The sequence below is a fragment of the Zonotrichia albicollis genome (assembly GCF_047830755.1).
Source record: "Zonotrichia albicollis isolate bZonAlb1 chromosome Z unlocalized genomic scaffold, bZonAlb1.hap1 SUPER_Z_unloc_1, whole genome shotgun sequence".
In the NCBI taxonomy this organism is placed as follows: Eukaryota; Metazoa; Chordata; class Aves; order Passeriformes; family Passerellidae; genus Zonotrichia; species Zonotrichia albicollis.
This window is the reverse complement of record NW_027428339.1, coordinates 667,180-686,206: the sequence shown is the minus strand read 5'-3', so window position 1 is coordinate 686,206 and position 19,027 is coordinate 667,180. Positions and strand designations below refer to the sequence as shown.

Sequence of the window (19,027 nt, the reverse complement as noted above, 5' to 3'; positions counted from 1 at the left end):
AAAATAAATTTTAAATCCCACTTCAACTAGCCCAAAACCTGCGCACATGCTCATCATAAACGTCCTCCTAAACCAATATCTCAAAAACCCCAAAAACCTCAAATACACCTTGAAAATGACACAACTGCTAAGAAAAACAAACACCCACTAAAAATTAAATCAAACCAACTCACTAGACTCAAAACTAAACAGTACTAAAAGAAGCCCCCAAAGCTCTACCTTTATGCTAATGCACAAATAAAAACCAATAATCTATAAAACTTAATTTAAAATTAAAAGAAAACTAATTCAAAGCATAAAAATAAAAAATCTAAACTGTTAAAATACTAAAAAATATCACTACCCAAATTAAAAAACATATTGCCTATGTTTTTTCACCCACCACGTGAATACCCCTGTCACCAAAAATAAAACTAAAAAAACCTATCGAACCAGAAAGAAAACGGAACTTAGGAAAACCAAAACCATAACGTTCAAGTACTCACACCACATCCCTTACCGGACAGCAACTATAAACAACATCAAACCATACAATCAATTCTAAAAACCACCTTAAAACCACTACATTGAAAAACCTTTCAAAAATTAAACACTGCATTTAACCAAAGCCATCGAATAAATTGACACCCACAAACTCCGGCAGCCCAGCTGGCCCAACCAAAGCTGTATGTTTATGCATACAGTAAACAAAGCCAAAACCCCAGTAATACCTATCACAAGTCTGTGAAAGAAACCTATTGAAATCAATCCTGTCTCAAATACAAACCAACCCATCCAGAAAGTTAGTTCACTCAAAAAACAACTTACACTGAGTTAATCATACCAAGAAATTAAACAACACACCATATACCACCAATGAATATAATAGTCAGGTAAAGAAAAACTACTTTTTTTTTTCTTTTTTTTATTTAAACTAACTTCTTTTATTAGCTAGAACAAAAGATTTTGCCAGGCCTGTAACAACAACAACAACTTCTTTTTCTTCTTCACCTTCTGAAATGTCCCTTCTCACTCCCAAATTCCTTTCAACTCCTGAGTTTACATCCAAGCAAAAAGCAAAATTCGTGCGCTCGCGCGTTCGATGCTCCTGTCAGATTCTCTGCTTCCCTCCACATCTTCTTACGCTTTCAGCCTTCACGCCGTCCTGCCGTGATGAGTCTGACAGAAGAATTGGCACATGTTAACAGAGCATTTCCCTCCCTCCCTCCCTCCGGTTTCCTCAGCACATTCCAATCCATCCCAAGCCTGCAACGATGCACGCTCACCCCAAGGCTCACAGCAAGCATGCAGCAGCTCAGGCTTACTGGGCTCCAGGGCTCTGTGCCTTAGACAGCCGAGGAAACTTCTGATGAGCCTCCGTTCCAATAAACTGGGATGCAAACTCACCTCCATCTCAGAGCCTCAGTGACCTCGGCCAGCCCCTTCCTCACTTCCCTGGGTCACAATCACTTCCAGGCAGAAGGATGCCAAGCAGGCTTTTGTCTTTTCTCTTAAGTGCCAACAGGTAAAATACGTAGGCTTTGACATAACTGATTACCCTCTCTTTGCACTCTCCCAAGGACAGTTTTAAAGAAAAGATAGAAGAAGATTGCTGCTAAATCCATATGGGATAAGGAGGAAAGCAGCAAGGATCCCAGGCCAGCAGCGTGCCCAGGCAGCGTCACGTCCCTGCCACCCTGTGACAAGGCACACAGCTGCAAAGCCCCAAAGCCTGCAGGCCCTGGAACTGCCACACGGATGGACCCGGTTCCCTTCCCGGGTGCCCAGAGGGAAACCTGAGGGCAGGTGTCCACCCCGAGGCTGCACCCAGAGCCCCGGGCAGGGATGGAGTCGCTGACTGCCCTCTGGGGACGAGACCCTCCCTGCAGGCGACACTGCCTTGTCCTCTCCCTCCCCGTGGGACAGGGACCTCCAGGCTCTATCACCAGCCTCCTTCCGTCAGCATCCAGGTGCTGTGTTAGAGCCACAGGGGTCGAGGCTTTCCAGAACCATAGCGTCCTTTAGGCTGCAAAAGCCTTCTAAGGTCATCGAGCCCGGCTGCTGCCCCAGCACTGCCAAGCCCCCACCCCAATCAGGTCCCTAAACACCACATCTTGCCATGCTTTAAATGTCTCCAGCAATGGGGACTGCCCTGGGCAGCCTGCTCCTATGCCTGACCACCCTTTCAGTGAAGAAATTGGTCCTCAAAGCCAATCTAAGCCTTCCCTGCTGCAACTTCAGGCCATTTCCTTTTGTCACCTCACTTCTTACTGGGGAGATCTCGGTACTTAAACCTTACCTGCTCCTTCCCTAGCAGGTCTCTGGCTTGGCTCAATGAGAGGAGAAACACTCCCACCACAGGAATGGCAGCTCGGCAGCTCCCACACCAAGGCAGGCTGCAGGCAGGGAGCAGCTGTCCTCACCACAGCTCGCGCGTCAGCTCTCAGAGATTGGCTCTGCTCTTCCTCCCGGGCAGATCTCTGCTCAGTGCTTCAGAACTGGCTGTCTGGAGGAAGGGGAAAAAACAGGTTAGCCAAGAATTTTATCCCGACTTATCTGATGTCTTTGCCCGCTTTGCCTCCTCCTGACTTCCTCCTGCTAAGAAAACAGCTGCCTTTGGACTTCTAGGGGGAACTTTCACGTAATGCTTATCGAAAAGGAACTACAGAAAAGTGCCTCCTTTTTAAAGACTCAGCCAAGCAGACAGGTAACTGCAGCTTCTCCATCCCCACTGCCTGCAGAGCTGGCAGGCACCAGGCCAGCTCTGCTCCTGCTTCAAGCTGTTCCCAGCTCTGCCAGAAGAACTGAAGGCTGCTCTGGCGTTCCATTGCTCCGCTTCTCCCAAAAAGGATCCGTCAGCGCCGATACCCCTCCACGGGAAGGGCTCTTCTGTCTCACACGCTCGGTGACACGAGGCTACGCGAAGCTGCAGCAGCCTCTGCTCCACGTGGGAAGGGCTTTCTTCCTCCTCTGGCACCTGGCTGGCACAGCTTGCTCACAGATGCTGGGGCTGCCCCATCCCTGGAAGTGTTCCAGGCCCATTGGTGCTCTGGCATCAGGCTCAGAGCAACCTGCTCTATGGAACCACGTCCCTGCCCACGGCAGCAGGCTTGGAATGAGGTGATCTTTAGAGCCCCTTCCAACCTGAACTATTCCATGATTCTATCAACTCAAAACACTAGGGGAATACATCTGTAAAGGTCACTAAATACATGAAAGAATCTCTCCATCAGCAAATTTTTGAATGAATAGTATATCTACAAGCAGGGAGAAATATTCTTGCTACCTGCTCTTGCTACCTTTCAGGCCTAATTTTAGCTATCACTTCAAGTTTTAAAATATTTTCTTTTGAAATTATAGGCAGTGTTCAAATTTTAGCATTTTTACGCTATTGCAGAAGCAAAAATTGCTGACAATCAGGCCGTGTCATTCTCTATGGAGCAGAGCCATCATGACAGAATTTCTGGGACAGAAATTTTACAGGATATCACTCCACAGAGAGCACCAAATTCCATATCAGGTGGCACTTCTGCTCCTCCACATCAGAAATCTAAACTAGGACAAGTGAAGTTTTGACTTGGCACTGGTGCCACCTTGGGTCTGGGAACCACCCTGCATACCAAAGAATTTCAGGAGCCAGCCGGCCACCCCCAGCCACAGCCCCCCCCCCCACAAACCACGGCCCTTTTCCCTGGCAAACAAAACTCACCTGCCCCGCTTCTGGATGGCACACTGCAGGAGCCACGAGGCGCTATCACGTCAGCCCGACTTGGCACTGGGGCCAGCTTGGGTCTGGGAACCATCCTGCCTATCGTGGAATTTCAGGAGCCACCAGGCCACTCCCGGCTACTGGCTAACCTCATGCGGCTCTTTGTCCTAACGCGGCTAATGTCAGCTACACTAGGCTATCCTGGTCTCTTAAGCTAAACGCGGTTATTTTCGGCCACACTCGGATCTTCGGAACAGTTCAGCCCGGCTCGGCTCGCTGAGGGCGGGAGAGCGGGCATGAGAGGACCCCGGCGCAGACAGGCCAGGTTAACCCAGATGCCTGTCACAAACCCGCAGAAATATGCCCGCCCGCGGCGACGCTGAGCCCACAGCATGTATCGGATACGCTTCAAACGCCGCAGAAAAATCCGTCGGGGCCGCCATGACGTCGGTATTCCATGCAGGCAGTTCACTTACACCCACCGGGGTCCTCCACTTCCCCGCCATCTCGAGAAGGTCAACGAAAAGTCCGAGACACCCGCGACACGCCACTCCCAGCATGGCGGCCTCTCGCCTGCCTGCCGGCGCACGCCTGCAGTACCGCGCTCTGCCCACAAGGAGGCAGCACTGCCGCCCGCCCCAGACGGGGGCGCAGCGCGCCTCGGGGCTGCGGGCAGCGACCGCGGCAAAAAAGAACAGGGGCGACCCCAGACAAAAACTGCTCTGAAATAAATGCCAAAAACCTGCCTCTTACCCGACCAGAACCAAAACAAGCTCCGTTCTTTTAAATGATATTTAAATAAAGTTGATATTTCTATTTTTCGTATTTATATTCAAGTGCATATTTATAGTGGACATGGATGCAGTATGTAATTTGTACAGTATATTATGTCTATTCCTTATACTGTATTACGTCTATTCCTACTAATAATATTTATTTATCTTTTGTGTTTTTATAAATATTTTTATGTATTGATTCTATATTTATATTTTTGAAATTCTATTTCTAGAACACGTTTATTATTTAAAATTAAAATCCCTTTCTAACTCAATAAATACAAAAAACCCTTCTTTTAAACTATATTGAAATATTTTTATATTTATAGTTTGTATGACTATATTCAAATTTATATTTATAGTTTATATTGATGCATTATATTCATAACTACATATAATATGCATCTTAGTCAAAAATATACGGGAATTATTTTTTAAATTATGTACCATATATGCTGCTACCCCTTATTTTTTCTTATATTTCTAATTTTTATATAAATCTTTAATGCGCTTATGATGTATTTCTATACTTAGATTTCTACCTTTATATTATTTGTATTTGTAATTTTTACACTAAAAGCCCTGCTTTGGCAAAGAAAAAACAAAACCATCCATTATTTTAAACTACCTTAATTTTTTTTATATTTATATTTATCATAATATACAACAAATGATAGATATACCACATCCGTGTACTATATTTATATCTACTTTATATCCATCTCCTAAAATATATTTTAATAAGATATATACAGTATTACTTGCATTATATATTGTATCAATTTATGTTATTGTATATTTACAATTTATTACTAATTTTTTATATATCTGCATATAGTTGAAATACATTTCTATATTTGTATTTTTGTTTGGGTTGTATTTCCATTTATATTCTCTATTCATATATCTGTATACATACACAATACTCTATTAAAAAATAGAATAGCTAATTGTAACATATAATGACTTATGTTCCATGTTAAATTTTAAAAATTGACCGAATATATAAAAATAACGTTGGCTCATTCCCATTTCTACACATCTATTTCTTTTGTTTCAATATAGTGAGAGTTATAATTGTATATTTAAAATCCAATTCCTAAATGAAATGACAGAACAACCAGCATCAAATTCCCACCAATATCTTCCAAAAACATCGAGACACCTCCAACAGCCAAACAAGTGTCAGAGAAAAAACAAAGAACACTCTTGTCAATAACAATTCTCATCACGACCGAAAAATGGAACCAAAAGAAAAGAAAACCCTACAGAAACACACACAGCAAATTACAAAAGGTACTAAAAAAAAAGTCAAACCAATCTTCTAAACTCCAGACAGTGCCACTCACCCTGAACGTTACTAAAAAAAAAAAAAAACCGGACAAAATTCTACCTCTACACTAACTCAAAGAATAAACAATCCTCTGTAAAAATAACTTTAAAAACTGAACTAATTAACAAAATGGAAAACATCTCAACCGCTAAAAACTAAGAAATTAACTACCCTAGTAAAAAAATACTTTAAAAACCCACCATATAAATACCCATGTTCCCAAAAAAAACCCTGATAAACCATACTCAAATACATTAAAAGACAAAAACAACAACAAAAAAGAAAATGAAGAAACCAACAACAAGAATAATCCCAAAAACCAAATGAACTTAAATCTGCAACAAAAATATTATTCCCAACTGAATAAACCCATAGTGCCTCAAGCTATCAAAATAAAAATAACGCCTAGAAACGAACACAAAGACTAAAGACAAACGTAACCATAAACAATGTCTCCCAAATTACCCGCAACCATAAAACATACACTACAATCAAACCAACCAAATAAATAAAAGCCCTGGAAGACGATAAACACACATGCAATTCGCGAGATTAAAAACCCGCTGCTATGAACGACACGACGCTACCTCAAAAGCCCATCGAAACAAACACTACCCGCTCACGCCAATAAAAGCCACCTCAACAGAATTAAAATCCGAACCGCTGCTTCGCGCTACGACCCGTAAAAACCATTGCGCGCCTTTCTAAACATAATACCCCGGCAAAAAAACCATATCCGACTACGAAACCCAATCCGAAACGAACCTTTATCATCCCCACCGGCACCGAGAACCGCAGCACTCAGGAAGAACCGTAGCCCTTAGCGTACCCCCGCTGCAAACCGAACACAGCGATGCAATCAATGCCGAAAAAGCGCCTCCGAACCGCGGCACCGCCCCAGCACTGCGAGCAGCCGAAGCCCGCGCTCGCTGCCGGCCCCGGACGGAGCGCGGCTCCCGCCAGGAGACCGGCTCCTCCGGCGGCTCCTCCGGCGGCTCCTCCGGCACGCGGGGCCGGCGCCGGCCCGGAGAGCCGCGCCCGCTGCCCCTGCCCGGCAGGGCCGGCACCGGGCCCGGGGGTGGCGGCGGCGCCCGAGCCCCGCGCCCGGAGCGGCCGGAGCGGCCGGCACCGCCCGGGCCGCCGCAGCAGCGCCCGCGCCGCCTCTGCCGCCCTCGGCCGGCCCGGCCGCGCCAAATCCCCCGTGCGCCCCGGCAGCTGCCCGGGCCGTGCCAGCGCCGCTCCCGAGCGGCAACGTTCCGGCCCGGGCCGCGGCCACCACAAGCGCCCTCCCATGCAGCGGCACGGCCCCCTTGCAGCCCTGCAAACGCTGCCACAGCTGCAGCTTCCCGCAACCGAAGCCCGAAACTGACGCCGCAGGCGGGGCTCGCCTCCCTTCAACAAGGGCAAAGAAGTGTCCTCTCCCCTTCACGTTCGTCCCCTACGAGAGCACAAAAGAAGGGGCGCTCCTCAAATGAAAGCCTTCGACTGATGGCAAAGGGCCATTTCCACCTCCATTCAAAGCCTTGAAAAGGAGGGACACCACGGCTGCCCCCTCCATTTCAACCCTAGGGTGATGAAAATGGGGTGGCTGCCTTCAAACCAAACCCATAACACCACAAGAATACTTTTCCCATTCCCCTTCAAATAGAACGCAGGGATTCCCTGTCACCCCCGGGATACCCCCAACAGCCTGGAAAAGGCAGCTTTTCCTGCAATCAACGCCCTTAAAACCACAAGTGAAGAGGGATCCCCTCAGTTCAAACGCAGACAATAAAAGAAGAGGAGCTGCTTCCTCCTCCTTAATCCCTTTCGTCCTCATAAGCTCCATTTCTGCTCCTGGGGAAGCGGGGAGGGACTGGCAAGATGAAATTGCAAAGGGGAAGGACAAAATTCCCCGCTCCAAACCCACACGGGCTCACCTGCTCGGCTGCTGCTCCCCGGCACAAAGATTCGTCCCTCGGCACAAACCCCTCCACTCAGCAGCTCCATGCAAAAATGTACAGAGGCAAACTCTCCCCCCGTTAAAACCGCCCGGGGCAAGAGCCACCCCCTCATCATCCTCACAGCTCACACCTGGGCTGCTCCGAGCCCCTCATCATCCTCACACTCACACCTGGGCTGCTCCGAGCCCCATCATCCTCACACTCACACCTGGGCTGCTCCGAGCCCCATCATATATTTGTCATATTTATATTCGCTTTTAGATTTAGAATTTATATTACTGTATAATATTTATTATATTGTATATTACATCTTTTCATGTTACTTACATAGATTTCTATTTCTATTTCTTTTTAAATTCATAGTTTAGTATTACATCTTTAGATTTTTATTATATATTTCTCTGTGCCAATTTAGATTTCTATAGTACTTATATTATTTATATTAAAACCCCTGCCTCTAACGAAAGAAAAACCAAAGACACCCCTTTATTTAAACCACATTTAAAATTTTAAAAATAATTTTGTTTGTCGTAATTCTATTCACATTTACATTTGTAATTTTCATTTATTATATTTATAGATATCTTATAGATTGGAGAGAATACCTTTTTATATAATAATAGATATATTTTTTTTCACAACATATTTCTTTTACTTATATTTACGTATATTAAATATTTATCGACATCGATATATATAGGATATAATTGGATTTCAATTTTTATACCTTTTATGAAATCTCCAGCCTATACCCCAATAAAAGCCAAACAATCCCCAATTTATTTAAACTAGATTTAAACATCAATCCTGTCACGGCTGCATTGCACAGCAGTGCCCCGAGCTAATCTGACACTTGTTCATCTCCTGTACCTGAGACTGAACCCGCTCACCTTGATCGCACCTGGCAGAACCATTTTCGTACCTTTTCCTGGCATTGCTTGGGTTTTCTCTTGCCTTTTTTGTGGCCTCTATTGCCTCTCTTTCTTGCCTTGTTTCTTGGGGCTTTTACTCCCTTTTTCCTTGACGTTTTCTGGCATTTCTTGGGTTCTTTTCTTCGTTTCTTCTTGCCCATCTTGGGGGGTTTTTTCTGTTTGTTTCTGGGGTTTTTTTCCAGAAATTTTCATCCCCATCCTGTTTTTTTTTTTTTTTTTTTTTTTTTTTTTTTTTTTTTCTGATTTTATTTCTTGCCCATCTTGGGGATTTTTTCTGGGTTTTTTCTTGCGCATCTCCAAGTCTTTATCCTTTTTTTTTTTTTTTTTTTTTCCCTGCGTTTCTCCTTGCCCTCCTTGGTTTTTTTTTTTTTGGCCTGCCTGCCTTCCTTCCTTCCTGCCTTCCTGTCCTTCTTTCTTTCTTCCTTTCAGTTCCATTCCTTATTTTCTTGTTTTCCTTTTCTTTCCTTCTTTCCCTCTATGTCTAATCTTGGTTTTCCTTTCTAGCTTTAGAATAAAAAAGCAGCACTAGAAACTTTCGGGCTACCTGGCAGTAAAAAAAAACTGCAAAACGAAAATGATGTAAAGAAAACTATTTACTCCCTGGGAGCCTGAAATTTTCTACTGCTGTACGTGACATAGAGCTTTTATTCCTTCTTATAGATAGTTGATATTTTATACTTACTTTATACAGCGCCCCCTGCCGTGTGATCCGGAGACCTGCAGGGAGAGCGCTGCGGCGTCCTTCGGTTCTGTTTAAAGAAACTCGGCTCAATTCGGCTTGCTTCGGCTCTTGGTCTAAACTCGTTTCAGTTCGGCTCTTCGGCCCAACTCGGCACGCTTGGGCTAAACTCGGTCACACTCGGCGCATTGTCTAAATGCGGCCAGTGTCGGCTACCCTCGGCTATCATCGGCTCTTAGTGTAAACTCGGCTGTTTTCGGCCACACTCGGCTCTTCGGCTCAAGTCGGCTCTGTTCGGCCACACTCGGCTCTTCGGCTCAAGTCGGCTCTGTTCGGCCACACTCGGCTCTTCGCCTCTACCGAACAATTCGGCCCCGCTCGAAATATACCTATTTTTACATTGGAAGTATACATTTCTCTTAGGATTTTTACTTCTCTAACACTTGCAGGATTCAAAATAAAACCCCTGCGTCCACCCATACATGCCAAATACAAACCCCTTTCATTTCAACTGTATTTAATTTTTTTTTAAATAATATTTTTCAAATTTAGATCCACATTTATATTTAAATTCTATACTGATGTGTGTTCGATTTTGCATTTCTATTTTCCCATTTATTTATAAATTTATATTCTATGTTACAACTCTTCCTATTACTTCTATTTTTTTTCGTATTTTTATTCAGATCTTTATATATTTATTATATCTTTCTGTGTGAGGATTTTTACTTCTGTAGCACTTCCATTATTTAAAATAAAACCCCTGCCTCCACCCACGTTAAAGCCAAAAAGAAAACCCTTTCTTCTCAACTGTATTTCAATATTTTTTAAAATTCTGTTTTTCAGGTCCATATTCACATTTACATTTAAAATGTATACTTACGTATGCTGTTATTTGTATTCTCCATTACATCTCTTCCTATTATCTCTATTTACTTATATTTTGTGTTTATATCTATATTTATATCTTGATTGTATATCTCAATATTGAGAAATATATACCAATAATATCTACATTCATATCATTTAAAATAAAAACCCTGCCTCTAACCCAGTAAGAATAAAAAAAACCCCAACCCTTTCTTTCAAACAATATTTAAATAGGTTTTATCCTTATGTCTGATTTTTATATTCCTATTTGCATTTATAATGTACATTAATGTATATTGCTTACTTATACATTTATCTTTATCAATCTCAATTTGTACATAAATTTATATTCTATATTACATCTGATGCGAGCAGTTATATATTTTTATACATATTTTTATACATTGACTATATATTTCTGCGTCAAGATTTTTACTTCTGTAACACTTATTTAAAATAAAACCCCTGCCTCTACTTAAATAAAAGCCAAAAAATTCCCTTTCTTTTAAACTATACTTACCTATTTTTATATTTATATTCCCATTTATAATTTATATTGCCGTATCATGTTATTTATATTCTATACTACAACTCTTCATATTACTTACCTATATTTATAGTTCAATTTGTAGTCACAGGGAGTTTAGCAATCTCCCTTTATATATTTATTATCTATTTCTATCTTAAGATTCACATTTCTATAACACTTCTATTATTTAAAATAAAACTCCTGCCTCTAACCAAATCAAAACCAAGGACACTTCTTTATTTCAACCACATTTAAAATTTAACAAGTAACTTTATCTTTCAAAATTATAATCATATTTAGATTGATAATTTTTATTCATTATATTCATAGATATTATATATATCTTAGGGAGAATGCCCTCTAATATAATCATAGATAGAAAATTTCTGTATTGTATATTTCTTTTACTTAGATTTATTTAATACCAATATTTATAGATATTTGTATTTCCCTATATATTTGTATCTGAATTTTTATTTTATTTCTATTTATATGATTTATTAATAAAAACAGGTCTACAACCTAATAAAACCCCCAATTTAACTATATTTAAGTATTTTTATATTTACAATCTATATTTATATATCTTTGTGCATATATATAATAGACTATCATTTATCTATGTGATAATATCTTACAATTCCATACCATGAATTATAGTTTTATATATGTATCTGTTCTCTATATTTATGTTTACCACTCTAATGTTATATTTCTTTTTAAATGTATATTTATTTCTATTTCCATCTCTATATTAAACCATATGAATTCATTAACCCGTCACTTCAGAGCCACAACAATACCGTACCTTTGTCAGCACCGGCACGCAGCACACGCTCATCCCATCGCAGCACATCAAAACAAAACCTATTTTTATTACTAACAGAACAAACATCCCACAACACTGAACCCTCATAAACACTCAAATAAACCTAACCCAAAATAAATTTTAAATCCCACTATAACTAGCCCAAAACCTGCGCACATGCTCATCATAAACGTCCTCCTAAACCAATATCTCAAAAACCCCAAAAACCTCAAATACACCTTGAAAATGACACAACTGCTAAGAAAAACAAACACCCACTAAAAATTAAATCAAACCAACTCACTAGACTCAAAACTAAACAGTACTAAAAGAAGCCCCCAAAGCTCTACCTTTATGCTAATGCACAAATAAAAACCAATAATCTATAAAACTTAATTTAAAATTAAAAGAAAACTAATTCAAAGCATAAAAATAAAAAATCTAAACTGTTAAAATACTAAAAAATATCACTACCCAAATTAAAAAACATATTGCCTATGTTTTTTCACCCACCACGTGAATACCCCTGTCACCAAAAATAAAACTAAAAAAACCTATCGAACCAGAAAGAAAACGGAACTTAGGAAAACCAAAACCATAAGGTTCAAGTACTCACACCACATCCCTTACCGGACAACAACTATAAACAACATCAAACCATACAATCAATTCTAAAAACCACCTTAAAACCACTACATTGAAAAACCTTTCAAAAATTAAACACTGCATTTAACCAAAGCCATCGAATAAATTCACACCCACAAACTCCGGCAGCCCAGCTGGCCCACCCAAAGCTGTATGTTTATGCATACAGTAAACAAAGCCAAAACCCCAGTAATACCTATCACAAGTCTATGAAAGAAACCTATTGAAATCAATCCTGTCTCAAATACAAACCAACCCATCCAGAAAGTTAGTTCACTCAAAAAACAACTTACACTGAGTTAATCATACCAAGAAATTAAACAACACACCATATACCACCAATGAATATAATAGTCAGGTAAAGAAAAACTACTTTTTTTTTTCTTTTTTTTATTTAAACTAACTTCTTTTATTAGCTAGAACAAAAGATTTTGCCAGGCCTGTAACAACAACAACAACTTCTTTTTCTTCTTCACCTTCTGAAATGTCCCTTCTCACTCCCAAATTCCTTTCAACTCCTGAGTTTACATCCAAGCAAAAAGCAAAATTCGTGCGCTCGCGCGTTCGATGCTCCTGTCAGATTCTCTGCTTCCCTCCACATCTTCTTACGCTTTCAGCCTTCACGCCGTCCTGCCGTGATGAGTCTGACAGAAGAATTGGCACATGTTAACAGAGCATTTCCCTCCCTCCCTCCCTCCGGTTTCCTCAGCACATTCCAATCCATCCCAAGCCTGCAACGATGCACGCTCACCCCAAGGCTCACAGCAAGCATGCAGCAGCTCAGGCTTACTGGGCTCCAGGGCTCTGTGCCTTAGACAGCCGAGGAAACTTCTGATGAGCCTCCGTTCCAATAAACTGGGATGCAAACTCACCTCCATCTCAGAGCCTCACTGACCTCGGCCAGCCCCTTCCTCACTTCCCTGGGTCACAATCACTTCCAGGCAGAAGGATGCCAAGCAGGCTTTTGTCTTTTCTCTTAAGTGCCAACAGGTAAAATACGTAGGCTTTGACATAACTGATTACCCTCTCTTTGCACTCTCCCAAGGACAGTTTTAAAGAAAAGATAGAAGAAGATTGCTGCTAAATCCATATGGGATAAGGAGGAAAGCAGCAAGGATCCCAGGCCAGCAGCGTGCCCAGGCAGCGTCACGTCCCTGCCACCCTGTGACAAGGCACACAGCTGCAAAGCCCCAAAGCCTGCAGGCCCTGGAGCTGCCACACGGATGGACCCGGTTCCCTTCCCGGGTGCCCAGAGGGAAACCTGAGGGCAGGTGTCCACCCCGAGGCTGCACCCAGAGCCCCGGGCAGGGATGGAGTCGCTGACTGCCCTCTGGGGACGAGACCCTCCCTGCAGGCGACACTGCCTTGTCCTCTCCCTCCCCGTGGGACAGGGACCTCCAGGCTCTATCACCAGCCTCCTTCCGTCAGCATCCAGGTGCTGTGTTAGAGCCACAGGGGTCGAGGCTTTCCAGAACCATAGCGTCCTTTAGGCTGCAAAAGCCTTCTAAGGTCATCGAGCCCGGCTGCTGGGTCATCGAGCCCCAGCACTGCCAAGCCCCCACCCCAATCAGGTCCCGAAACACCACATCTTGCCATGCTTTAAATGTCTCCAGCAATGGGGACTGCCCTGGGCAGCCTGCTCCTATGCCTGACCACCCTTTCAGTGAACAAATTGGTCCTCAAAGCCAATCTAAGCCTTCCCTGCTGCAACTTCAGGCCATTTCCTTTTGTCACCTCACTTCTTACTGGGGAGATCTCGGTACTTAAACCTTACCTGCTCCTTCCCTAGCAGGTCTCTGGCTTGGCTCAATGAGAGGAGAAACACTCCCACCACAGGAATGGCAGCTCGGCAGCTCCCACACCAAGGCAGGCTGCAGGCAGGGAGCAGCTGTCCTCACCACAGCTCGCGCGTCAGCTCTCAGAGATTGGCTCTGCTCTTCCTCCCGGGCAGATCTCTGCTCAGTGCTTCAGAACTGGCTGTCTGGAGGAAGGGGAAAAAACAGGTTAGCCAAGAATTTTATCCCGACTTATCTGATGTCTTTGCCCGCTTTGCCTCCTCCTGACTTCCTCCTGCTAAGAAAACAGCTGCCTTTGGACTTCTAGGGGGAACTTTCACGTAATGCTTATCGAAAAGGAACTACAGAAAAGTGCCTCCTTTTTAAAGACTCAGCCAAGCAGACAGGTAACTGCAGCTTCTCCATCCCCACTGCCTGCAGAGCTGGCAGGCACCAGGCCAGCTCTGCTCCTGCTTCAAGCTGTTCCCAGCTCTGCCAGAAGAACTGAAGGCTGCTCTGGCGTTCCATTGCTCCGCTTCTCCCAAAAAAGATCCGTCAGCGCCGATACCCCTCCACGGGAAGGGCTCTTCTGTCTCACACGCTTGGTGACACGAGGCTACGCGAAGCTGCAGCAGCCTCTGCTCCACGTGGGAAGGGCTTTCTTCCTCCTCTGGCACCTGGCTGGCACAGCTTGCTCACAGATGCTGGGGCTGCCCCATCCCTGGAAGTGTTCCAGGCCCATTGGTGCTCTGGCATCGGGCTCAGAGCAACCTGCTCTAGGGAACCACGTCCCTGCCCACGGCAGCAGGCTTGGAATGAGGTGATCTTTAGAGCCCCTTCCAACCTGAATTATTCCATGATTCTATCAACTCAAAACACTAGGGGAATACATCTGTAAAGGTCACTAAATACATGAAACAATCTCCCCATCAGCAAATTTTTGAATGAATAGTATATCTACAAGCAGGGAGAAATATTCTTGCTACCTGCTCTTGCTACCTTTCAGGCCTAATTTTAGCTATCACTTCAAGTTTTAAAATATTTTCTTTTGAAATTATAGGCAGTGTTCAAATTTTAGCATTTTTACACTATTGCAGAACCAAAAATTGCTGACAATCAGGCCGTGTCATTCTTTATGGAGCAGAGCCATCATGACAGAATTTCTGGGACAGAAATTTTACACGATGTCACTCCACAGAGAGCACCAAATTCCATATCAGGTGGCACTTCTGCTCCTCCACATCAGAAATCTAAACTAGGACAAGTGAAGTTTTGACTTGGCACTGTCAAAACAGACCGACTTGGCACTGGTGCCACCTTGGGTCTGGGAACCACCCTGCATACCAAAGAATTTCAGGAGCCAGCCGGCCACCCCCAGCCACAGCCCCCCCCCCACAAACCACGGCCCTTTTCCCTGGCAAACAAAACTCACCTGCCCCGCTTCTGGATGGCACACTGCAGGAGCCACGAGGCGCTATCACGTCAGCCCGACTTGGCACTGGGGCCAGCTTGGGTCTGGGAACCATCCTGCCTATCGTGGAATTTCAGGAGCCACCAGGCCACTCCCGGCTACTGGCTAACCTCGGTCTCACGCGGCTCTTTGTCCTAACGCGGCTAATGTCAGCTACACTTGGCTATCCTGGTCTCTTAAGCTAAACGCGGTTATTTTCGGCCACACTCGGCTCTTCGGAACAGTTCAGCCCGGCTCGGCTCGCTGAGGGCGGGAGAGCGGGCATGAGAGGACCCCGGCGCAGACAGGCCAGGTTAACCCAGATGCCTGTCACAAACCCGCAGAAATATGCCCGCCCGCGGCGACGCTGAGCCCACAGCATGTATCGGATACGCTTCAAACGCCACAGAAAAATCCGTCGGGGCCGCCATGACGTCGGTATTCCACGCAGGCAGTTCACTTACACCCACCGGGGTCCTCCACTTCCCCGCCATCTCGAGAAGGTCAACGAAAAGTCCGAGACACCCGCGACACGCCACTCCCAGCATGGCGGCCTCTCGCCTGCCTGCCGGCGCACGCCTGCAGTACCGCGCTCTGCCCACAAGGAGGCAGCACTGCCGCCCGCCCCAGACGGGGGCGCAGCGCGCCTCGGGGCTGGGGGCAGCGACCGCGGCAAAAAAGAACAGGGGCGACCCCAGACAAAAACTGCTCTGAAATAAATGCCAAAAACCTGCCTATTACCCGACCAGAACCAAACAAACCGCCTTGCTTTAAAATCCTATTAAAATCAATTTGATAGTCCTATTTTTCGTATTTATATTCACATGCATATTTATAGTGGACATTGATGTAGCATGTAATTTATAAAATATATTCTGTCTATTCCTACTGTTTATATTTATTTATATTTTGTGGTTTTATAAATATCTTTCTATATTTATTGTATATTTCTATGTTAAAAGCATGGTAGAAATGTAATTTTAATTATTTAAAATAAAATTCCCATACTAACTAAATAAATACAAAAAAGCTCTATGCTTTTAAACTATATTGAAATATTTTTATATTTATAGCTTGCATGACTATATTCCCATTTATATTTATAGTTTATATTTAAGCATTATATTAATCATGATATATAATATGTGTCCTATTCAAATAATAGAAATAAAGTATTTTTTAAATTATGTACCATATGTACTGCTACAACTTATTTTATCTTAGATTTTTAATTTTATATTAGCCTTTACCTATTTATGATCTCTTTCTATACTTAGATTTCTACCTTTATATTATTTGTATCTATCATTTTTGTACTAAAACCCCTGCTTTTGCCAAATAAAAAACAAAACCCCCCTTTAAGTTAAACTGCTTTAAAAAACTTATATCAATATGGTGTAATATATAACAAATGATAGATATGATAAACATAAAATTGATATAAATTTATTTATATCTATTTCCTATAATACACTATAATAAGATATATACAGTATTACTTGTGTTATGGATCCTCTATGCAGATATTCATTTATGTTATTTTGTATTTTAAATAATTTAACAATTCTCTATATATTTGAAAGACATTTATATATTTATACTTTGGTTGCGATTTTTTCTGGGTGTTTTCCGGGTCTTTTCTTGCCCTCCTTGGAATTGTTTTTCTGGGTTTTCTCTGGGTTTTTCTTGCCCATCTTGGGGGTTTTTCCTGGGTCTCTTCATGCCCATCTTCGGGGTTTTTTCTTGCCCGTCTTCGGGTTCTTTTCTGGGTTTTTTTCTTGCCCATCTTGTTGGGGTTTTTTTCTGGGTTTTTTCTTACCCATCTTCGTCTGTTTTACTGGGTTTTAAGCCAACATGGGTACATTCCATGTCAGTACATACAATATAACCCGGCTGAGGATTTTTTATTCTAACTTTAAAAATGAGTTGCAAAACCTGAAAAGCAAAAGTCATATACACAAGGTTAAATCCAGTCAGCATGTGCCCACACATGCAGAGACGAGCAGACACAGACAGACACAGCCACGTGCTCTCACACACACTGACACACTCTTGCCACTTACACGCTCACTGCGGCCCTTACCTGAGACGCTGAAGAACGTGCTGTGACACATCTTCTGGCTGCTGCTCCTTGAAGTAAATGGCAGACCCTGGGGAAATCAGCAGCCTCGGGGACCTGTGAGACAACAGGAAGGGTCAACGAGTGGCTATCTGACAGCTAGGACTTGTCCCCACTCTGGACCAATAAATTATCTACCCAAAATCCCACAAAAGACAGATGAACAGTAAAGCTTTTATAACTGTTCTACCTAACTGTGACTACGTGCCAGGGCAGGGCAGCTGCGATCATAAGTGGCACAATGTAAGTACAGACAGTATCAGCTGAGGCAAACACTGCAAGTGTACACAGGGTGTAAGTATACACAATAAAGGGTAACGCACTTACATGCTGTGTAAGTACACACAGTACAAGCCAACAGAGGTACACAGAATGTGAGTACACACCGTATAATCCAACATAGATACACATGGTATAGGTACATACAACATAAGCCACCACAGGTACATACAACACAAGCCAGGACTGGAGATAACTTCTGGAAGATGAATTCTTGAGACCTACATCCTTTGAGAAGATAGAACCGAGAGAACCACTGCAGTCACCTGAGGAGGTGCATCTGAAACAAAGTCAGGACAAAAGTCAAAGGGAGGCAGGATACCTTAAGAGCTCCAGATGTCCTGTGTCCATCTACAAATCCCATCTAGAGTCCAACTACACCCCACATTACACATTCCAAGTCCCCGGGCCCTCTCCTATCGCACCAGGCTATGCGGCAGGGCAGAGCAGCCCCGGCACAAATGTGTGCTGACACCCGTGACACAGGACAGACAGGACAGGACACACAACGGGGACACAACAGGAACAGAAATCTCTTGGCAAGGAAAATGGCTGCAAGGACTGAGAGCATGCAAAAGGAGATGACTGAGTTCAAACTGACGGTGAGCTGATGAGGCTCAGAGAACACTGCAGGAAGAAGATGCTAACTGAATGATTGATTCCAAGAACAGTAAAGATGGATGCCTAGGAATCCTATGGTCAGAATCCTCTGCCTGCCCTCACATTCTTTCAAGCCCTAATCCACCATAATGGATCCAGGTGGGGCACAGCTGTCCGTACAGCTCAGAACAAGACCTGACAAGACATCTGACTGGATGCTTCCAAAGAGAGAACTTTTGACTGGGGAGCTCAGACAGGTATCAGAATCGCATCTCTGGCCTGGGTGCCAGGCCAAGGAATGCAGAGATCACAGATGCTAACAATGATGCCAAGGTTTCTGACAGGCCCCTCAATGTGCTAAGGTAAAAGACAGGAGATACACAAACAACACATAATGCACAGCAGACAAGTGACACCAGACACACCGGGACTGCTCTGCCCTGAGCACCTCAGCACTGTGACCAAAGGTGAGACTTTGCTTTTATGGGGCCTAAGGGGCCACTTCTTGGACACCCCCCCACCGCCAAATTGGACTCAAAAACCCCTCCCAGTAATTCCCAAACCAGCACCCTGCCTTCATCCCCTCTGTGGGTCATAGCCC

The 19,027-nt window shown here is 43.6% G+C and overlaps 2 long non-coding RNA genes across 4 annotated transcripts; both read right to left on the bottom strand.

Annotated features, from left to right (window-relative positions):
• Positions 1-884: 884 nt before the first annotated feature.
• LOC141727335 (uncharacterized) lies at positions 885-6,710 on the bottom strand. The gene is made up of 3 exons (XR_012578352.1): positions 3,689-6,710; positions 2,279-2,485; positions 885-1,158 (listed from the first exon to the last, which is right to left on the bottom strand). It is a non-coding gene; the product is annotated as an uncharacterized LOC141727335 (long non-coding RNA).
• Positions 6,711-12,573: 5,863 nt separating this feature from the next.
• LOC141727334 (uncharacterized) lies at positions 12,574-18,669 on the bottom strand. Of its 3 annotated transcripts, none has more exons than XR_012578350.1 (3): positions 17,999-18,669; positions 17,512-17,604; positions 12,574-12,847 (listed from the first exon to the last, which is right to left on the bottom strand). It is a non-coding gene; the product is annotated as an uncharacterized LOC141727334 (long non-coding RNA). The 3 variants fall into 3 exon arrangements; XR_012578351.1 differs by having other exon boundaries at positions 12,574-12,833; XR_012578349.1 differs by lacking the exon at positions 12,574-12,847 and adding an exon at positions 17,079-17,363 and having other exon boundaries at positions 17,999-18,660.
• Between the last annotated feature and the right edge of the window lie 358 nt (positions 18,670-19,027).